Source organism: Rana temporaria, chromosome 6 (genome assembly GCF_905171775.1).
Source record: "Rana temporaria chromosome 6, aRanTem1.1, whole genome shotgun sequence".
Lineage (NCBI taxonomy): Eukaryota > Metazoa > Chordata > Amphibia > Anura > Ranidae > Rana > Rana temporaria.
Window position 1 is genome coordinate 48,366,525 of NC_053494.1, and position 18,584 is coordinate 48,385,108.

Here is an 18,584-nt window from a genome sequence, read left to right on the forward strand (position 1 = left end):
TCAAATAGGAATGCCCAGTCCCGTAGCCCATACCCGGAAGCGGCGGGAGAACATCGATCTCTAAAACGGTAAGTACTGCATTCATTTTTAAAAAAAAACCTGATTCTGCTTAGTAAAATTAGCCTCAATCTAATGTTAAAAATAGATTTTTTGGGTGAAACTCCACTTTAAGGTGTAATTAATCCTAATGGAGACTTTGGAACTATGTTATCCAATAATGAACAAGTTACTGCCAAACAATCATTAAGGTGTGTTAACAACATGAAAAAAGAAAACTTAGATCCGTTAACACACAAAAATGAGCTTCTTTTTTAGCTGATAATGATGATGACCATAATAAATACAAAGAAAACCCTTTTAATTTAAATGACAGCTCAAAGAAAGTGTCACTTGTCTTCAATTATAAAAATAGCATTTTACACTATACTAATAACACTGCAAGAAATGTTACACATGAAATAAGAAAACACAGGAAAATTAATGATAACCATAAACTGCACGGTGCTGCGTAGTAAGCATATGATCATGTTTCAAAACTGCCACAGAAGTTCACAGCTAACCGCATCTTGGCAGCGCTTATCGAAAGGGTCTACCAAAGCAAAACATGCAAAAGGACTGAATAACCTCATTGCTTAGGGTGAAGCTTCACGGCAAAGTACAGCAAATATTAATGTTTGAAAGATGATAATATATTTATTGTAGAACACATTATAATTATTATTTTTATTCATTTTAAAAATTAGGATGAATTCTTGTAACTGTTTTATTCAATTTTTTTTTTAAATATATTCTTTATTAATTTTCTCCCTCATACAAAAAAATTATTCACATTTCACTGATATAAAACATACGTCCATATGAAATCTTGGTATTATCTTTGCATTTTAAACTTAAAGCATTAAAAGTATTTATATTCTTTATTCATTTTCCCACCCTCCCATCCTCCCCCCCTCTCCCCCCCCACCCCCCCTCAATGTTTTTATTTCTGTGGAGTATATACCCTCGTGTATATCCGTATATTTTATAAAGGGAGCTCAATAACTCTCTGGCTATTTCATCGCCAATGCTGGTCCTATTTTGTTGTTCTGTATCCTTTTCGTATCCCCCAGGATTCTACCCACCTATGCCCTTTGGGTGTAGCTCTTCTTACAGAGTCCTGCCTATTGCCCATCTCGTTTTGCAAAAATGTTTCACCCAAACCGGCCGCCCTCTCTCTCCAACCACGGCTTCCACATCTCCTCAAAACCTTTCAAATTGCCTCTTTTTATATAGATTGCTCTCTCTTTGCATAGTGACTCATTTACTATCCTTATCCATTCTCTTACCGCCGGTGGGTTTATCGCCTGCCATCTTGTAGCTATTAACTTCCTAGCTTGAAACAGGCATCTCAGTATTGCTACTGTAATGCTTCTTTTCTCCTCTCGCTCTTTCCTGTATCCCAATACACATAGTGTGGCTTCCCTCTCCACTGGTACCCCGAACACATCTCTCAGAGTAGTAATCACTCCGTCCCAGTAGAGAAACAATTTTGGGCAACGCCACACCATGTGTACTAGGTCTCCCATCCCCTGACATCTAGGGCATTTGTCGTCCAACCTTCTACCGAACTTAAACAGTCGCTTGGGGGTATAATAGGCTCTATTAACCAGCATCAGATGTGAGATTCTTTGGGGTGGTGAAACTGAAACCCTCAAGCCCATCTCAAGGATTTTCCTCCACTGCTCCTGTGTTATTCCCCCGATATCCTCCTCCCATCTCTCTTTTACTTTATGGAGGTTTGACCCTCTGTTGGTCTTTTTGATTATCTGTCCATATGTTTCAGATATGAATCCCTTTGTTGGGCCGTTTTTAATTAGGTTTTGGAATAGAGACATTTCATTCCATACTAATGTTTGTGTCCTAAATTGGGCTTCCAGAGCGTGCCCTACCTGAAGATAGGTGAAAAATGAATGTTGCGGAATATTAAATTCCTCCCTCAATTCCATAAACTTTTTATACCTTTCTCCCTTATACAGTTGTCTCACGCTTTTTATTCCGTGCTTTTCCCAATCTCCCACCTTTCCAATAAAGAGTACTTCCGGTAGATTATTGTTATTCCATAACGGGGTATATTCTGAGAGTCCCATATAGCCCATCAGTTTTTTTACCGTTTTCCATATCTTTGTTACCATCCTTATTGTTGGAGTCTTATCTCTAAAGGCATCTGCTTCCAGTGCTTCTATAATGGAATCATGTACCGCCCCATTCAACATTATTCTCCCATTAGGGGTCCCCCCCCCCCGGGGTATTACATCCAATTAGTTGTTGTAATTGTGCCGCTAGGTAATAGCTCTCTGGGTGAGGAACTGCCAGACCTCCTTCCCCTACCGGTAGCTGCAATGTACGCAGTCGTATCCTAGGTTGACCCCCTCTCCATATCAGCTCTCTGAAGAGCGTTTCGATTTTGTTAAACCATTTCTTACAGATCCAAACAGGGCAATTATGCATTATATACAGCAGCTGCGGTTGCCAAATCATCTTGATTAAGCTACACCTACCTGCCACCGATAGGGGGAGCCTTTTCCAGATGCCAATTTTTTGTTTAAATTTAGCCAATAGGGGGGTTAAGTTTTTTTCCATATATTGATTGGGGTCTTTTGTCACTAATATCCCCAAATATCTCAGTGTATCCACCACGGTCAATTGTGGCATTCCTAGTGGCACTGTTTCTCCAATTGGATCTACCGGTAGTAACTCTGATTTACCCCAATTTATTTCTAGGCCTGTAAAGCTACCAAATTCCTCTACTATATTCATCGCTTTTACCAGTGACTGTTCCGTATCCCCCAAATATAGGAGAATATCGTCAGCATATAAAGCTATTCGTTCGTCTCCCCACCTCCTTTGGAATCCTTTTATCTCCGTATTTGACCTAATGGCAATTGCCAGGGGTTCCATCACTAGGGCGAACAGCAGAGGCGACAATGGGCACCCCTGCCTCGTCCCTCTTTCCAATAGTATCTTATTTGTAAATTCGTTGTTAATTCTAATTTTGGCGCTGGGATTGTCATAATGCATTTTTATCCAGCCTATAAATTTTGGGCCAACTCCAAACTTTCCCAACACCCTCCAAATATAACCCCATTCTACGCTGTCAAATGCTTTGGTCACATCCAGTGACAATACGGCTCTTGTCCCCTCGGTCTCCGTCGCGGTTTGTAAATTTAAAAAGGTCCTTCTTATATTCATACTGGTAGATCTATTGGCGATGAATCCTGTCTGATCTGGATGGATCATTTTTGGGATATACCTATTGAGCCTTGATGCTAGTACTTTAGCTACTATCTTGGCATCTGAGCACAGGAGTGAGATTGGCCTATAAGCAGCTGGGTCTAAGGGGTCTTTGCCTTCTTTTGGTATAACTATAATGGTTGCTTCCCGCATTGACGCTGGAAGTTTTCCCTCCACGGCCGCTCCATTTAATGCTTTTACCAATTCTGGTAGTAGCAGTTCTCCATAGTGTTTGTATATTTCCGTCGGGAGCCCATCTGGGCCTGGCAATTTTTGATTCGCCATCACAGCTACTGCCTGTTGTATTTCTACCAGTGATATTGGGGCTTCCAGTTCATCACTTTCAACCTGTGATATAGCTGGAATCACTAGTCTCCCCAAAAAACCTTCCATCTCTACATCCTTTCCCACCTTCTGTGCGGTATAAAGTACAGAAGGCTGTTTTATTCTAAAGTACATTACAGGCCAATTAATTAATTTATGTGTCAGAAAGCAATAAAAAGCAAGTTAAAAAAGTAATAAAATGCTTATAAGTTTAGGTGTTACAGGAAACCTGTACTGAGAGAATACATAGGATGACATGTTGCCTGCTCTACCACATGGATGTCCTAGGGCAATGACTCAAAATATTTAGGCCAAACACAGTTCAGAAATTACTATTCATCGGAGGAGGTAGAAAAAGTCTTCCCAATATTTCTCTCAGAGCCTTTAAATATGAGGTTATCTTTCCATGTATGACCCACAGGGGGTGTCTTGTTCAACATAGGTCACACATGGACAGCTTATCAGCAAATTTTGACAAGTTAGTGACTTTCTTTCCAATATAAAAACAAAGTGCAGCACTAAAGTATGATAAGTGAGGGGAAGTGGCCAAGAGCGGCATGTGAGAGGTCGCATCTCACAGAGCTCCCGACATAGATCCTTATTTGATCCTGCTCCCAGCCTGCTAGCTCGCCTGACCTGGGTTTATAACTCGCCTGCACCTCTCCCTGAAACAGTGGCAGCACACAATATCTGGTGTGCCCATTATGATAACTAGAAAATTAGGCAAAGAGGACAGAGCTTAGCCTGGCTTAAACATGGCGCGGCTGCCCTCTCCCAGCGTGGCCCACATGGCGAAGACAAATTAAAGGACACAGTGAATAAATCATCCAAATCCCTTAAGGCAGCAGGGGAAAAACCTCCCAAGGACATGTTATACTATGCCCAGAATCTGTCGGGCCCCATGGGACAGGCTGCAGGGGATGACCTAACAGCCACACCAGCTATCTTTCACATTAGCCCTATGGAGGACCAGTCAGTGCAGGCCTCAATTGCAGACACTGAGGAGAGAGAGGAAGTGGGAGAGCAACTCACTCTGTCTTAAATACTACAAGCAGTACATAAGTGTATAGCATCTGTTAATACTTTAAAAGAGCACTTTAGGGGTTTAAAGGAGGAAATGGGCCTCACTCGACAAGACCTACAAAAGATAAGAGAGTGTACAACTGCAGCTGAAAGCAGGATAAGTGATGTAGAGGAAAAATTGGCCCCCCTTATTAGAGATACCCAATCCACAGCGAGGCTGGCAAAAGCCACAAAGTTTAGCTAAAGATATGGAGAACCATCTAAGGTGCAACAATGTGAGGAGGATTGTGGGGTTCTCTGAGAAGGTGGAAGGGAGGGACCCCACAAAATTTGTTGCACATTGGCTCCTAGAGGTATTCGGTAAGGAGGCCTTCATTCCCCTATACCTATAGCGCCGAGACCTCTCCCTCTGGGCCGTCCATGGTGCACCGTTCTGGCACGCCTGCTGAACTACAAAGATAAGGAAATTATCCTTCATAAGGCAAGAGAGAACCTCAATATACTGTATAATGGGGTCAAAATATCCAGATTTCTCAGAGGAGGTGAAGAGAAGCAGAGCGCGCTTCGCTGATGTTAAAAAGCGGCTCCAAGGTCTCCAGGTAATTTATGCTTCCAGCCACACTTCGCATCACGGCTCAAGGGAAAACGCACTTATTTGAATCTGCAGTGGATGAGTCAGAATGGCTGGACGCCAATGAAAATACCCTGCGTCAGGCAAGGAAGATGACTGACACCCTGCTCTTTCTTCATAAATACAAAGACCGGAGGCCTTATTTCAAGTTTCTTATTCCAATACTGTTAAGGCTGGGAGACTAGCTTACCCTAGTTTTATAGCGATGCGGATTCACGAGGCACAATCTTACACAAGCTTATTTTCTCATCCTGCAAACTAGTACTGATGCCTTCTGGCCACAGGTTCTTGGCATAGAGAGACCTGTTGTCCTCCCTGTTGCTGCTACAGCTTGTGCTTCATCAAGGAGGTGAATGAGGTTCAGGAGGGCATTTTTTTTACTATGAGGCCAAATTAAAGAACACATCAAACTAACTGGAGAAAAGTTCAAAACTAATCTTAGAAAGTATTATTTTAACTAGGGTAGTTGATGCTCAGAATAAAATTCCAGAAGAGATAGTCAACAGTAAATGGCTCCAAACATAGATCTATACTTAGACAAAAAGATAACGAAAAAAAAAAAAAATGGGCAGACTCGATGAACTACTCAGTCTTTTTCTATGGGCCAGATTCACAGCCAGGCGGCGCAGCGTAACGTAACTGATTTAGGTTACACTGCCGCAAATTTTCTGGCTAAGTGCCCGATCCACAAAGCACTTACCTGGAAATTTGCGGCGGTGTATCCTAAATCCATCCGGCGCAAGGCGGGCCCAATCGAATGGGGCGTGTCCCATTTAAATTAGGCGCGCTCCCATGCCGGACGTACTGCGCATGCTCCCGTCGCAAATTTCCCGACGTGCTTTGCGCGAAGTTACGACGTGCCAACGTTTTGTGAATCGCGACGGGTAAAAAAGACTTGCGCCGGGAAAAATAAAATGTTTTAAAAAAAATCGAAAGCAACACGGGAAAGACAGGTATACTTTTACATGGTGTACTAAGTTTACACTTTGTAAAAGCAGCCCTATCTTTGCGACGGCAAACCAACACTTGCGGCGGCGACGTAACGACGGGAAAAAAATTTGTGGATCGCCCTAACTGCTAATTTGCATACCCGACGCTGGTTTACGATGCGAAATCCCCCCAGCGGCGGCCGCGGTACTGCATCCTAAGATCCGACAGTGTAAAACTATTACACCTGTCGGATCTTAGGGATATCTATGCGTAACTGATTCTATGAATCAGTCGCATAGATAGAAACAGGGATACGACGGTGGATCAGCAGATACGCCGTCGTATCCCTTTTGTGAATCTGGCCCTTTGTTTCTATGAATTAGGGCAAAGTTAAATGAGCATGGGGAGCTTGTTGCCTCACACTAGTCTTTAGATGCTCAAAATTACTAGCCCCAGAATTACTAGAATTTCAGCCCTGGTCTGCTACACAAGTACTCCTAAAAACTAACATAATTATGCAAGTTATGCAACACGCTAATGCCAGACTCGGGGAAACCCCTTTTTCTCTGTGTCTTTTTTCTTTTTCTTTTAAACAAATAAATTCTGTATAATGTCTCATTCAGGTATGATTTGGAAAAATCTACTCTATGCCTGGAAATTTAGACATACAATCCCTTACGTAAATACAATTATAAAGAACGACAAAGACCTTTCTTTTTAATGAGCTTCCAATGACCTAATAGCTTTGCCATCAGGTGGTCTCTTGTAGTCTACACAATTCTAGGTTTTTATCCCATTGGGAGGAACAACCCAGTGGCACCTGGAGTATTCGAACCAAGGTTAAGGTTAGAAGTTACTCTACATAATGAGAAGTCATATCATTAACTCTGAGAGGTCACAGAGAAACTAGCTCATCTTACTAGCTCTCCCCAGTGAGTAATTAATTGATTGGGCAAAAGCACAATATATACCTTCATATTTCTTCAAAAGCTGCAACAATGACATCTAGCTAAAAATACATAGAAAACTAGAATTCAAAGTTAACTAGATTAAAGCACATAACAGTTTATTGTGAGCACTGTGTAATATGAACAATTGTCACTTTTTTATTTGGTAATAAAAATCTTTTTTTACCATTTGTATCTATTGTTGCATCTCTCTACTGTTGCTCCCATGCAGCCCCTTTACAGACACTTCCTGCCTATCTACATTTCAGAGATGGCTGCATTTCTCAGGGTGGGTTTTCTAATGGCACCAACAGCGGATCATGCCTGCGTGTTGAAATGAACACTTGTAGTTTCGATCAGAAGCCCATGTGACAGGCTGACAATGCAGAAGCACAATTGGAGGACAAGGACAGAGCTTTGTCAGCATATAACAGAAAGTGCCCCAACAAGGACCTTCATGGCAGGATCAAATGAGATGATTTTAAAGGGGTTGTAAACCTCAAGGTGTTTAACCTTAATGCATTCTATGCATTAAGGTGAAAAACTTCCTGTGCTGCAGCAGCCCACCAGAGCCCCCATTTACTTACCCGAGCCCCGATCTTTCCAGCGACGGGGAAGAGTACACCCGCTCCAGACACTTTCTCGGGTCCTCATTGGATAGATTGATAGCAGCAGGAGCCATTGACTTCCACTGCTGTCAATCAAACCTTAAGACATGGGAATCGGGGGCGGGAAAAAGTCCTGCTATCTATGTCAATGGACGCAGCAGCAGGACATTTGAGCGCACCGAGGGAGAGCGGCGCTCCAATGGGGCACTCGTAAAGAGGAGGAGCCAGGAGCGCCACTGAGGCACCCCAGAAGAGGAGGATCGGGGCCGCTCTGTGCAAAACCAACTGCACAGGGGAGGTAAGTGTAGCACTACCCCCTCAGGAGCCGCTGGTTAGATTTGGGACGGCATGTTATGTTACCTCTGTGATGTGTCTAGGGATGATGATGATGATGAAAGCAATGACGGAATGTCCAAACAGCAGGATGTCGTTTTCTGTGCTTTTATTAATTGCCCAACACGGCAAACAGTCAACTTGAGGTAGATAGAGAAAGGTTGGTGAAAGGAGAATTTGCAGATTCAGGCCTATGAATAAAGGAAGCAGTCCTGCCTCCAATGGAACTTTAACTCACGTTGCCACTCCAGCCGGAGTGGGTATAGTGTACCTGGACAGGCCTCTCACACCGACCTTGCAGCCAGAGTATCACTCGGAACTTTCGAGAAGGAACAAGTCTCTGCCACTGACTTGGCTCTAATAGAATTAGAATTAGGAGTGGAACCTCTGCCACAGGTCCTCTACTCAGGAACGTAGAAAATAGAGCGAATCCTCTCAATGAATATAAATTTGCCTGAATCTCCCTCAGGTAGACTTCTTGGTTTTGGCGGTCACCCACTGACAAGTTGCAGCATACAACTCCTCAGTGTCCTGTCACCCAGATCCCCGATGGATTGTCTAAGCCCTGTTGGATCACCTGCCTCCGGGCTCACCTCAGACCGACTTCCCACCGAACAGCATAACTCGCTTGGGATCTTCTTCATAGAATGTGAGGACCCAGTAAGTCACTGAGGGCCCCTTTGCAGCTTCAGTTGCTCCGGGCCATGAGGGCCCAGAACTGGGAACTCCGCGTGGCACGTGCACCCCAGCCTGGTAGGCCATCTCACCGGGGCCCGTGATGTGCGGACACCCTAAAGGTGGGTGCCACACCTGGAACCAGGAACGAGCGAAGACTCCACAAAATGGCGTCTGCCCAAGAATTACCCTCCCCCAGCATGCCCCGCGAGGGAAACACTCCTCTGATTGGCTGCAGGAGAAAGGCGCCTCCGTCTGGACTCCTCTGGCGCCACCTGCTATCCAGAGATGGAAATTTATCTCTGGAACACAAAATTGAACCACAGAACAGCCCAGCCTGGCAGAAACCCAATTTACACAAATCAACATGGATGAGAGCAAAGTAACTCTCTCATCCCCCTCTAAATTTAACATAGCACCTGTACTGAAAGTACACAGGCGCTACATACTGTAAGTATGGCATGTTTTTTTTTTAAATAGGAACCTTTACATATCCTTTAATGAAAGTTGCAGATTTAAAAATATTGAAAATTACTTTTGAAATAACTTTGGCATGTAAAGGCTTATATAAGATTGGGTTTTGGATTTATGTCTGTATTGTATTGTTATTGTAGTGTGTATAGTATCTGTTAAATGAAAATATTTAATATTCAAATACTTGAAATCTTTTTTTCAGTGTTTGTTTTGTCTATTTCACATAACATAAAATAAACAATTTAATATTTATTTTATGTGAAATACTTTTAGCTTTTTTTCAGTGATTTTTATACTACTATTTAACATAAAATAAACTGTTTCATATGGAAGCTACACTTTTATTTGAGATATAAAGATTTTAAGGGAAAAGGATAACTATTGTCCAGCTTCAGCCAAATTTGTATTGGTTTTGTAGCAGCGGAAAAATATCTGTCTGTTTTAAATATGTAATGATGGGTTTGATTTGGTATTTTTGTCTCTAATTTTTTGGATGTGGTTTGTTTTTTCATTGAGATTTATTTTCGGTATATGTGCTTGTCGAAAAAATAATTCAAGAAAATATGAATTGAATTTTTTTTTCTCTTGTGAGATTATCGCTCATTATCACTTATTTTTTACCCCTGTGACAACAGTATGAAAAATACATGGGACAGTGGTAACCAGAACAGCATATTTTCCATGTGCACATGCAATCATGGACTCACCTCCTTGGAATGAGTTGTTACTTTGGTTTGGGCTCACAGTACAATGCTGTAGGAACAGCTCTGAAGTCATAATTTTAGTTCTTTACAGTACTGGGGATGATTAACTACCAATGCTGGAGGACTCACAATGCCACATGACTGGCAAAAAGATAGCTGGAAATAGGGTATGTGTGCTGTGAATATTTCAACATTTACGGTTCATTTACACTTGCAGTTGGGAGGCTGAAACCCCTTACAGTAGCCGAGCCAGGTGTTTATTGCCCCTCAACTGCTCCCTCTTTAGCCAAGAAGGAAGAGTACACATGCCAGAATGCACAAATTATACCCTCGTCATGGCTGGAGGTGCTGCCAAGAGAGCTAGCAGAGTAAACTGGGGATCCTTATGTACTCAGTATGACCAACCGGCTCCTCCCAGTGTCACACTGGCACAGCAAAAAGGGGAGGCCCTCCTGCTGGAGCAGCCGAAGACACCCACAACAGTGTGACACATCTCCCCATATGCAACAATTAAAATCTCTCTCATGCCAGCAGCAGGACGCTGAGAGAGGGAGCCGTGTGCATGGAGTGGGAGGCATGGTACCGATGTGCAGTGGGACTATCTCATTCAGTTCCCCACATCCACCAAAGCTGGATGGGATGGAAGAGGGAGGGTAATGAACACCGACTAGCCCACCAGAAAGGGATCACAAGAGGTCAGACAGACTTGACCACATATGAAAAATTACTACGTGCAATATTAGTATTAACTCAATATTAACATGGGTCTTAATAAAAGGCAGATGATACACAAAAACGTTTGCCTTCATTGAATGTACAAAGTATTTGTGTACAAATATTCTAATCTGAAAATCTATACGTGTATGGGACTAGGTGACTAGACTAGGTGGTGGATGGCTTTGAAATCGGACCAAGCAGCTCCAGGTTTTATTCTCTGTCCTGAGCATTGTGCCTGTTACAGCCACAGAACTGATTGCTCCTAATTAATAAAGGACTTGCTCCCCTTTTGTTAATGGGGAGCAGCATCTCCTCCATGTTCTAAAATTAGAGGAGTTTGCACAACTCGCACAAGATTTGTACAACTTAAACTTAGGATTCACATATTTTTTTCAATTAAATCTAATTATAAAATAGACCCAATAGGGGCAGATCCACAAAAGAATTACGGCGTAATTTGAAATTTCCCACGTCGTATCTTTGTTTTGTATCCACAAAACAAGATACGACGGCATCTCGGGTCGATCCGACAGGCGTACGTCTTAGTACGCCGTCGGATCTAAGCTGCAATTTTTCGGCGGCCGCTAGGTGGCGTTTCCGTCTAAATCCGCGTCGAGTATGCAAATTAGCTAGTTACGGCGATCCACGAAAGGTACGTCCGCCCGGCGCATTTTTTTACGTCGTTTGCGTTCGGCTTTTTCCGGCTGTAACGGATTATGGACTATTCTGCCTGGACATTGATAATAACTGCAGGACTTGTTACAGTTGGATTTACCACATTGTATTCTGAGCTCAAAGGGTTAATCATGCAAGGGACTCTTCACTGTTGAATGCTAATAGTCCCTTTACATAGCTAATTGACTCTCCGTTGTTTAGTTAATCCCTTCAGAATACGGAGGCTGTTATGTGTGAGTGTATAATTGTTTTAAAGGTTAATTGAATTCTATTGTCTGATCAAGCTGATTGGCTCAAGGGAATGTCATTGTTTCAAAGTGTGTGTATTGAAGTCCCCCCCGGGGGGAGGGGGGAGTGTCATTTGTTTCTGTACAGTTGTAACCAGATATAAGGAGGAAAAATGTGGCAAATAAAGTGAGTCTGCTTGACCCTTCAAACGTAGCCCGTCTCGTTTCTTGGAAGGGCGTTCGATGGGATATACCGGCGGTACCTGCATATCGCATTTTGCCAGGGAAAAGGACGTCTCCAACGGCTGAGACCCTCACACTACTTGGGTAGCCGTTACATTGGTTGGCAGCGGTGGGATGGTCCTTTTATCCAAAGAGCAAGTGCTGAATGGAGTCGCAGTACGCCAGGCTGAAAAGATCCACACTGAAAGATCTATTGGAGATTCGTGGTAGGAGCGCCAGCAACAGACCACGGAGGGAGCTGATAGCTGAACTGCTGGGGCTGGACGAAATGGATGGATCCATGGAAGGAACGGAGCCCCTTGCACCGGTCAGCAAAGAAGATGTAATTACTGGGATTGTACAGCAGAGATTATCCTTGTATCCAGAAACGTCCGTGGAACTAATCAACCAGCTGTTTCGGGAAGCAAGGGAAGAGATACAAACGAAGAGGGGACAAGAACTGGAACTGGTAAGAGCGAGACAGCCCATTACACCTGCAGTTCCTACCCCCCCACCTGCTGCTACAGGAAAGAAAATACCGTTCACTGCATTTAAAGCTTTTGTAGAAAGTGAGGAGGAAATCGATGGATATTTGGCAGACTTTGAGAGGCAGTGCTCACTACACCAGGTACCACCAGACCAATGGGTCACTATTTTGTCGGGGAAATTGTCGGGCAAAGCCAATGAAGCCTTTCGGGCTCTCGCTCCAGAGGATATTTTACAATATCAGCAAGTTAAAAAGGCGCTGCTAACCCGATATGCCGTAACGCCAGAAGCCTACCGCCGGCGCTTCCGGGAGTCCAAGAAGATGGCTGTGGACTCCCACATGGAATGGGCCAACCAGTTACAAAGGGTGGCATCCCTTTGGGTCCAAGGGTGCAAGGCCAACACCGGGGAGGAAGTATTGCAGCTGTTCCTAATGGAACATTTCTTCCAAGACCTGGCCGCAGACATACAAGACTGGGTACGAGATCGCCGGCCCGCTAACTTAAACGAGGCGGCTCGGCTAGCAGATGAATACGAGGAAACAAGGAAAGTAAGCCAGGGTACTACACGGCTGGCTCATAAGGTAGAACCGCGTACTCCAACCGTCACCCCACGCCCAGAGTTTCGGGCTCCAGTCCCACCACGTCCTCAGGGGCCTAGCAACTACCCCCGGGATTCGCCTAGGGTGACGTGCCATCACTGCAGCGACACGGGACATATTGCTCGTTATTGCCCTTTGAGAGCTACAAATAACAATTGGAGACGCACAGAACCTAACACAGAGGTCACTCCATCACGTCCCTCTGCGGCCCACTGCCTGGAGACCGAGGGGGGCCCTGAGGAATGTCTGGGAATTTGGTATGAGGCAGACCCAATACAAGCTGCCTCTCCGGATAACCGTCAGCATCACCGTCAGGAGGTACGAGTGAATGGACAAGTAGCACAAGGCTTAAGAGATTCCGGGACTACTATCACTCTGATTCAAAAACATCTGGTAAAGCCAGAGAACGTGTCCACTCGCACAGTTGCCGTCCGGGTCGCAGGGGGTGCTGTATTTCGCGTACCCACCACCCGGGTGCACTTAGACTGGGGAGCCGGGTCAGGAAAGACCACAGTTGGTATCATGGACAACCTACCTGCCGAGGTGGTGCTGGGCAACGACATTGGCCCTCTGACTTCGGCTTATTTACCTACACCTGCTGCTGCTTGTCCCGTGACCACCCGCGTTGCTGGAATCAACCCGCTTGCTGCTGAGAACCGGGTAAGACTACCTTCCCCGACATGTACTGTAGATCCGGCACAATATCACAGTCTAAAATGGGAATGTGACAAGTTGGCCAGTGAGAAATCAGAGATGCAACAACACTATGTCATGTATTATGAGATGTCCCGTGGCTTGAACATTGAAATGCACAAACAGGCGGAAATTGTCAAAAGATTAAATGGGATTTGCATCCAGGTGGTGCCGTATCTGTCCCAAGAGCATCAGCAACAGGTTTTGGGAGCCATTGAGAGAGCAAAGCAAGTGACTGTTCCAGAACTGAATTCTATTATTCACCGTCACCATCAGCTACCGACCTGGTAAGCCAATGGGAATGCCGACGGACTGTCCAGGCAAACAGAACTTTTACCCTAACAGCAGACCGGACATCCCCAAGTTGATCCGAAAAGAATCAATCCGGGTCTGCCGGAGTGTTCCACAAAAGGGGGGCAGTGTAACGGATTATGGACTATTCTGCCTGGACATTGATAATAACTGCAGGACTTGTTACAGTTGGATTTACCACATTGTATTCTGAGCTCAAAGGGTTAATCATGCAAGGGACTCTTCACTGTTGAATGCTAATAGTCCCTTTACATAGCTAATTGACTCTCCGTTGTTTAGTTAATCCCTTCAGAATACGGAGGCTGTTATGTGTGAGTGTATAATTGTTTTAAAGGTTAATTGAATTCTATTGTCTGATCAAGCTGATTGGCTCAAGGGAATGTCATTGTTTCAAAGTGTGTGTATTGAAGTCCCCCCCGGGGGGGGGGGGGGGGGGGTCATTTGTTTCTGTACAGTTGTAACCAGATATAAGGAGGAAAAATGTGGCAAATAAAGTGAGTCTGCTTGACCCTTCAAACGTAGCCCGTCTCGTTTCTTGGAAGGGCGTTCGATGGGATATACCGGCGGTACCTGCATATCGCATTTTGCCAGGGAAAAGGACGTCTCCAACGGCTGAGACCCTCACACTACTTGGGTAGCCGTTACACCGGCGTATAGTTAAAACTGCTGTTATGAGGCGTACTCAATGTTAAGTATGGCCCTCCAAATTTTTACGTCGTTTGCGTAAGTCGTTCGCGAATAGGGATTTGCGTAGAATGACGTCACCGTCGTAAGCATTGGCTGGTTCCGGTTTAATTTCGAGCATACACACTGGGATACCCCCACGGACGGCGCATGTGCCGTTCAAAAAAATTTTTGTTTACGTCGGGTCACGACGTATTTACATAAAACACGCCCCCATTACATCCATTTGAATTCCGCGCCCTTACGCCGCCAGAGATACACTACGCCGCCATACCTTATGGCGCAAATTCTTTGAGAATTCGAAATAAAATAAATAAGTTACGGCGGCGTAGTGTATCTTAGATACGCTGCGCCCGGCCCAAAGGTACGTGGATCTGCCCCAATAGTGTTTATGCGGTTTAAGTATTGATTATTTGAGATTGAATTAGGAGATTTTGCAATATTTTAGGCTTTTTAAAAAATTTAATACGTCTGTAAGCTTTCCAAGTTTTGTCTGTAAATAAATTGTGTTGATCTAGTGATATTTTTTTTTGTTAAAACATTTTTTTTGTTAAAACATTTTTTTTTTTGCTGTAAGGTTTCATTTAACAAAAAATAAATAAAAAATGCAAGACCAAAAAATGAAACCACTACACAAATTTATTTTGTAGGAATGAAATTGGCTCAATTCCCCCCTCAACACTGACAGTGTTGAGGGGGGAGTCCCTCCTGCCAAGCCATTGACTTCTCAGAGCAGGGTAGTCGTCCTCACCAGGAGAAGACAGTGATTATTCTAGCGACTATACCAGCCAGCAATCCTCATACTAGCCAGTAGCAATAATCGCATGCAAGATCTGGCAGACTGATCGTACACAAATTGATTGATTGAGCTACCAACCTAGTACATTCAGCCTGCCCATACATGGTTCGAATATGGCTGGTTCCTGCTGAACCAACAGAGATTCAAACCGTCTATAGCCAGTCTTAGTCACTTATTTTCACTCCCTCCTCCCTAACCCCATAGATACAATAAAAATTCAGGCGTACATCAGGCCTTTATTTCTGAATAAAACTGCCCTGCTGCTGGTCAATTTACACTGCTATACCCTCTGCAATATCTTAAAGTGGTTGTAAACCCCCCCCTTTTACCTTGCACCTACAGGCATGGGCGTCCGCTGCAATTTTTTCAGGGGGGGGTGCTTTGGCAGCGGCGACACAGTCGCATTTAACTCATTCTTCGACCGCTAGCTGGGGTTTAAACCCCCCCTCTAGCGGCTGAATAGGATGGATGGTGTCAGTAGGGCAGTGTTAGAAGGGCAGTGGACGGTGTCAGTAGTTTTTTTTTTTTTTTTTTACAACTGTATTTATTTTTACATTTTTTAACAGTCTTGTTGGGGGGCTTTGGTGAAATATCAGGGGACTAAACAGACCCTTGATAGCTCACTTTTGAAAAAGAGAAAGGGACTGAGAGTGAATTCTCCAGTTCCTTTCTCTGAAGCATAATAAACATAAATAGTAAATTGTAACAAATATACTCTGTGTGTACCAAACTTTTCCTGATTCCCTCAATCTCTGTGACTGGTTCCCAGTAGCTTCTGTGAACGTTTGACAGGCTGTGGTAGCACTCTGTCATCCTCATTGTACCGTACAGGGTTAATGTTCCTGTATGTTATGCAATGATGCTGATGCTTTGGGTGGAGGAGGAGAGCAATGCAGCTGACTGGAACATGGAAGTAAAAGTGGTAATTTCCCCCCAGCAGTGCAAGGGTGGACTTTTCCCTTTCCTGGAGGTGGGCAGGGCTGTATTCTCTTTCAGTAAACCTGCACACTGCAAGATGCAGAACAGGTTTACAGCACAGAATCATACAGCTTGGAAGGCAAAACAGGTTGGGACTCACGGGAGGAGAATATGCAGTGTGGCATCTATCCTGTGTTATTGTCAGTCTGCCCCAGGGTGAGCGTTGATGTTAGCTGGGCAGGAAGCAGTGATCGGGCTGCAGTCTGTGTAGGGTCGCTTGCTCCGCCCACCTATAGAGGAGTTTTGTTACAGCCCGGATCCAGCCTCCCAGACTTAAAGGAGCCTGTGCCCAGGAGAAAGAGTGTGCTGCTGCCGCCATAGAAAAGAAAGCTGGCAGATATGGGCGCATCCTCGTCCATGCTTTTGGATTCTTCAGCTGCCTCCTCCTTGTCTGGGCCCACCCACCGGCTCACTCCTGCATGCAATCAGCGGCAGGCAGTGTAAGCTCACTGAAGTTCTTTGGATCCTCCTGCACTCAGCATTAGTGTGGGGTGGACTGACACTATGCCGCTAGTGAGACGGCGGGGGAGGGGAGACACATCATACACGGAGCAATCTCGTCACTCTCGGTGCAGTCCACTCTGACTTCCAGGGGGGGGGCAATTGACCCCCCTTGCCCTATGGAGCGGACGCCCATGCCTACCGATGGACTGTTTTCATCGGACAAACCGATCGTGTGTGGGCCCCATCGGTTTGTTTTCCATCGGTGAAAAAAAAATAGAACATGTTTTAAATTTTTCCTATGGATAAAAAAACGATAGAAAAAAAAACGATTGTCTGTGTGGAAGTCCATTGATCAAAAACCCACGCATGCTCAGAATCAAGTCGACACATGCTCGGAAGCATTGAACTTCATTTTTCTCAGCACGTCGTAGAGTTTAACGTCACCGCGTTTTGGCACGGTCGGATTTTTGACTGATGATGTATAGGCAAGACTGATGAAAGTCAGCTTCATCGGATATCCAACAAAAAAATCCATCGGATTAGATTCCATCAGTTATCCGATCATGTGTACGAGGCTTAACAGCCATTTCCATGTAAGTAAAACATTTTTTTACAAAATGTTTTTTTTTTAAGATTAAAGGCAACCTATTAATACGAAGTTAGTTTTTAGGGTGGATCTCCGCTTTAACACAAACTTTTTTTGACTTCTCTTTACACAGAGGGTCAAAACCGGAGGGTAAGCGCACATCTATACCTGGCAGTGGTGGCAGTCATCTGGATATTTTGAGAGTGATTGAGGTGGTGGATATGAGTTATATTTAGAGTGGATTGACTTTCTCTACATAACGTGGACTTCACCGTTTGGACATTTATTGTGGCTATACACATATTGTAAAAGGGACATTTTTTTCACTATATGATCTTTGGTTTGTCAATGGATATATTATTAGCAAAACAGGTACTATATATCTTAATATCGTCCCACATTTGTTCAGCACTTATCTATGCTCCAATTTTTAGAAATTCTCTGAAACCACTTAAAGTCACATTAGTCACAGGGGTGTTGTACTAACCTTTAATTTTATAGTCTTACCTAATCATTCCTGTTTAAGTAAATACACAATGTAAATATGACCACAAAGACCTATTTGCACCAGAGTTTGTCCATGCTGTCCAGTGAACGCTGAAATCAAACCAGACCGGTCAGACACACCCTCTACCGTCATCTGTGCTACAAGTGTACATGAGGATGCTTGTAAAGAGAACCAGCATAGAGTACTGTAGTGTGAGGGCAGGAAGCACATTTATACTAATACAATTGTCAACACAGAATATTTGTCCATCCACACTGTTTAGCATGAATAGAGGAATCAAGATCTGGCTACAAGAGAGAAATCATAACATTCTAGACAGCTTAAGTATTTTTTTTACTTATTGAACCAATATTTAAAAACCCTTTTCATAGAATATTTAACAGACCAAAAGGTAGAAAATAAGAGAAGGCCATTGTTACAGTTGGTATTATGATCAGAGCATTGGTTGTCCTTTTTCGTTCAAAGTCTTTTTATATCTTTTGTTATCTATTGTGTATCTTTGTTATTGATTTGTATTTTTCTATTGTAGTAAACAGTTCATATACAGTGCATCTTGTAAAAGATCTCCTGAAGAAGCTGTAAAAGGCGAAACATGTAGAGATTAGAGTTGAGCGGACACCTGGATGTTCGGGTTCAACGGGTTCGGCCGAACTTCGGAAAAAAGTCCAGGTTCGAGACCCGAACTTGACCCGAACTTGACCCCGAACCCCATTTAAGTCAATGGGGACCCGGA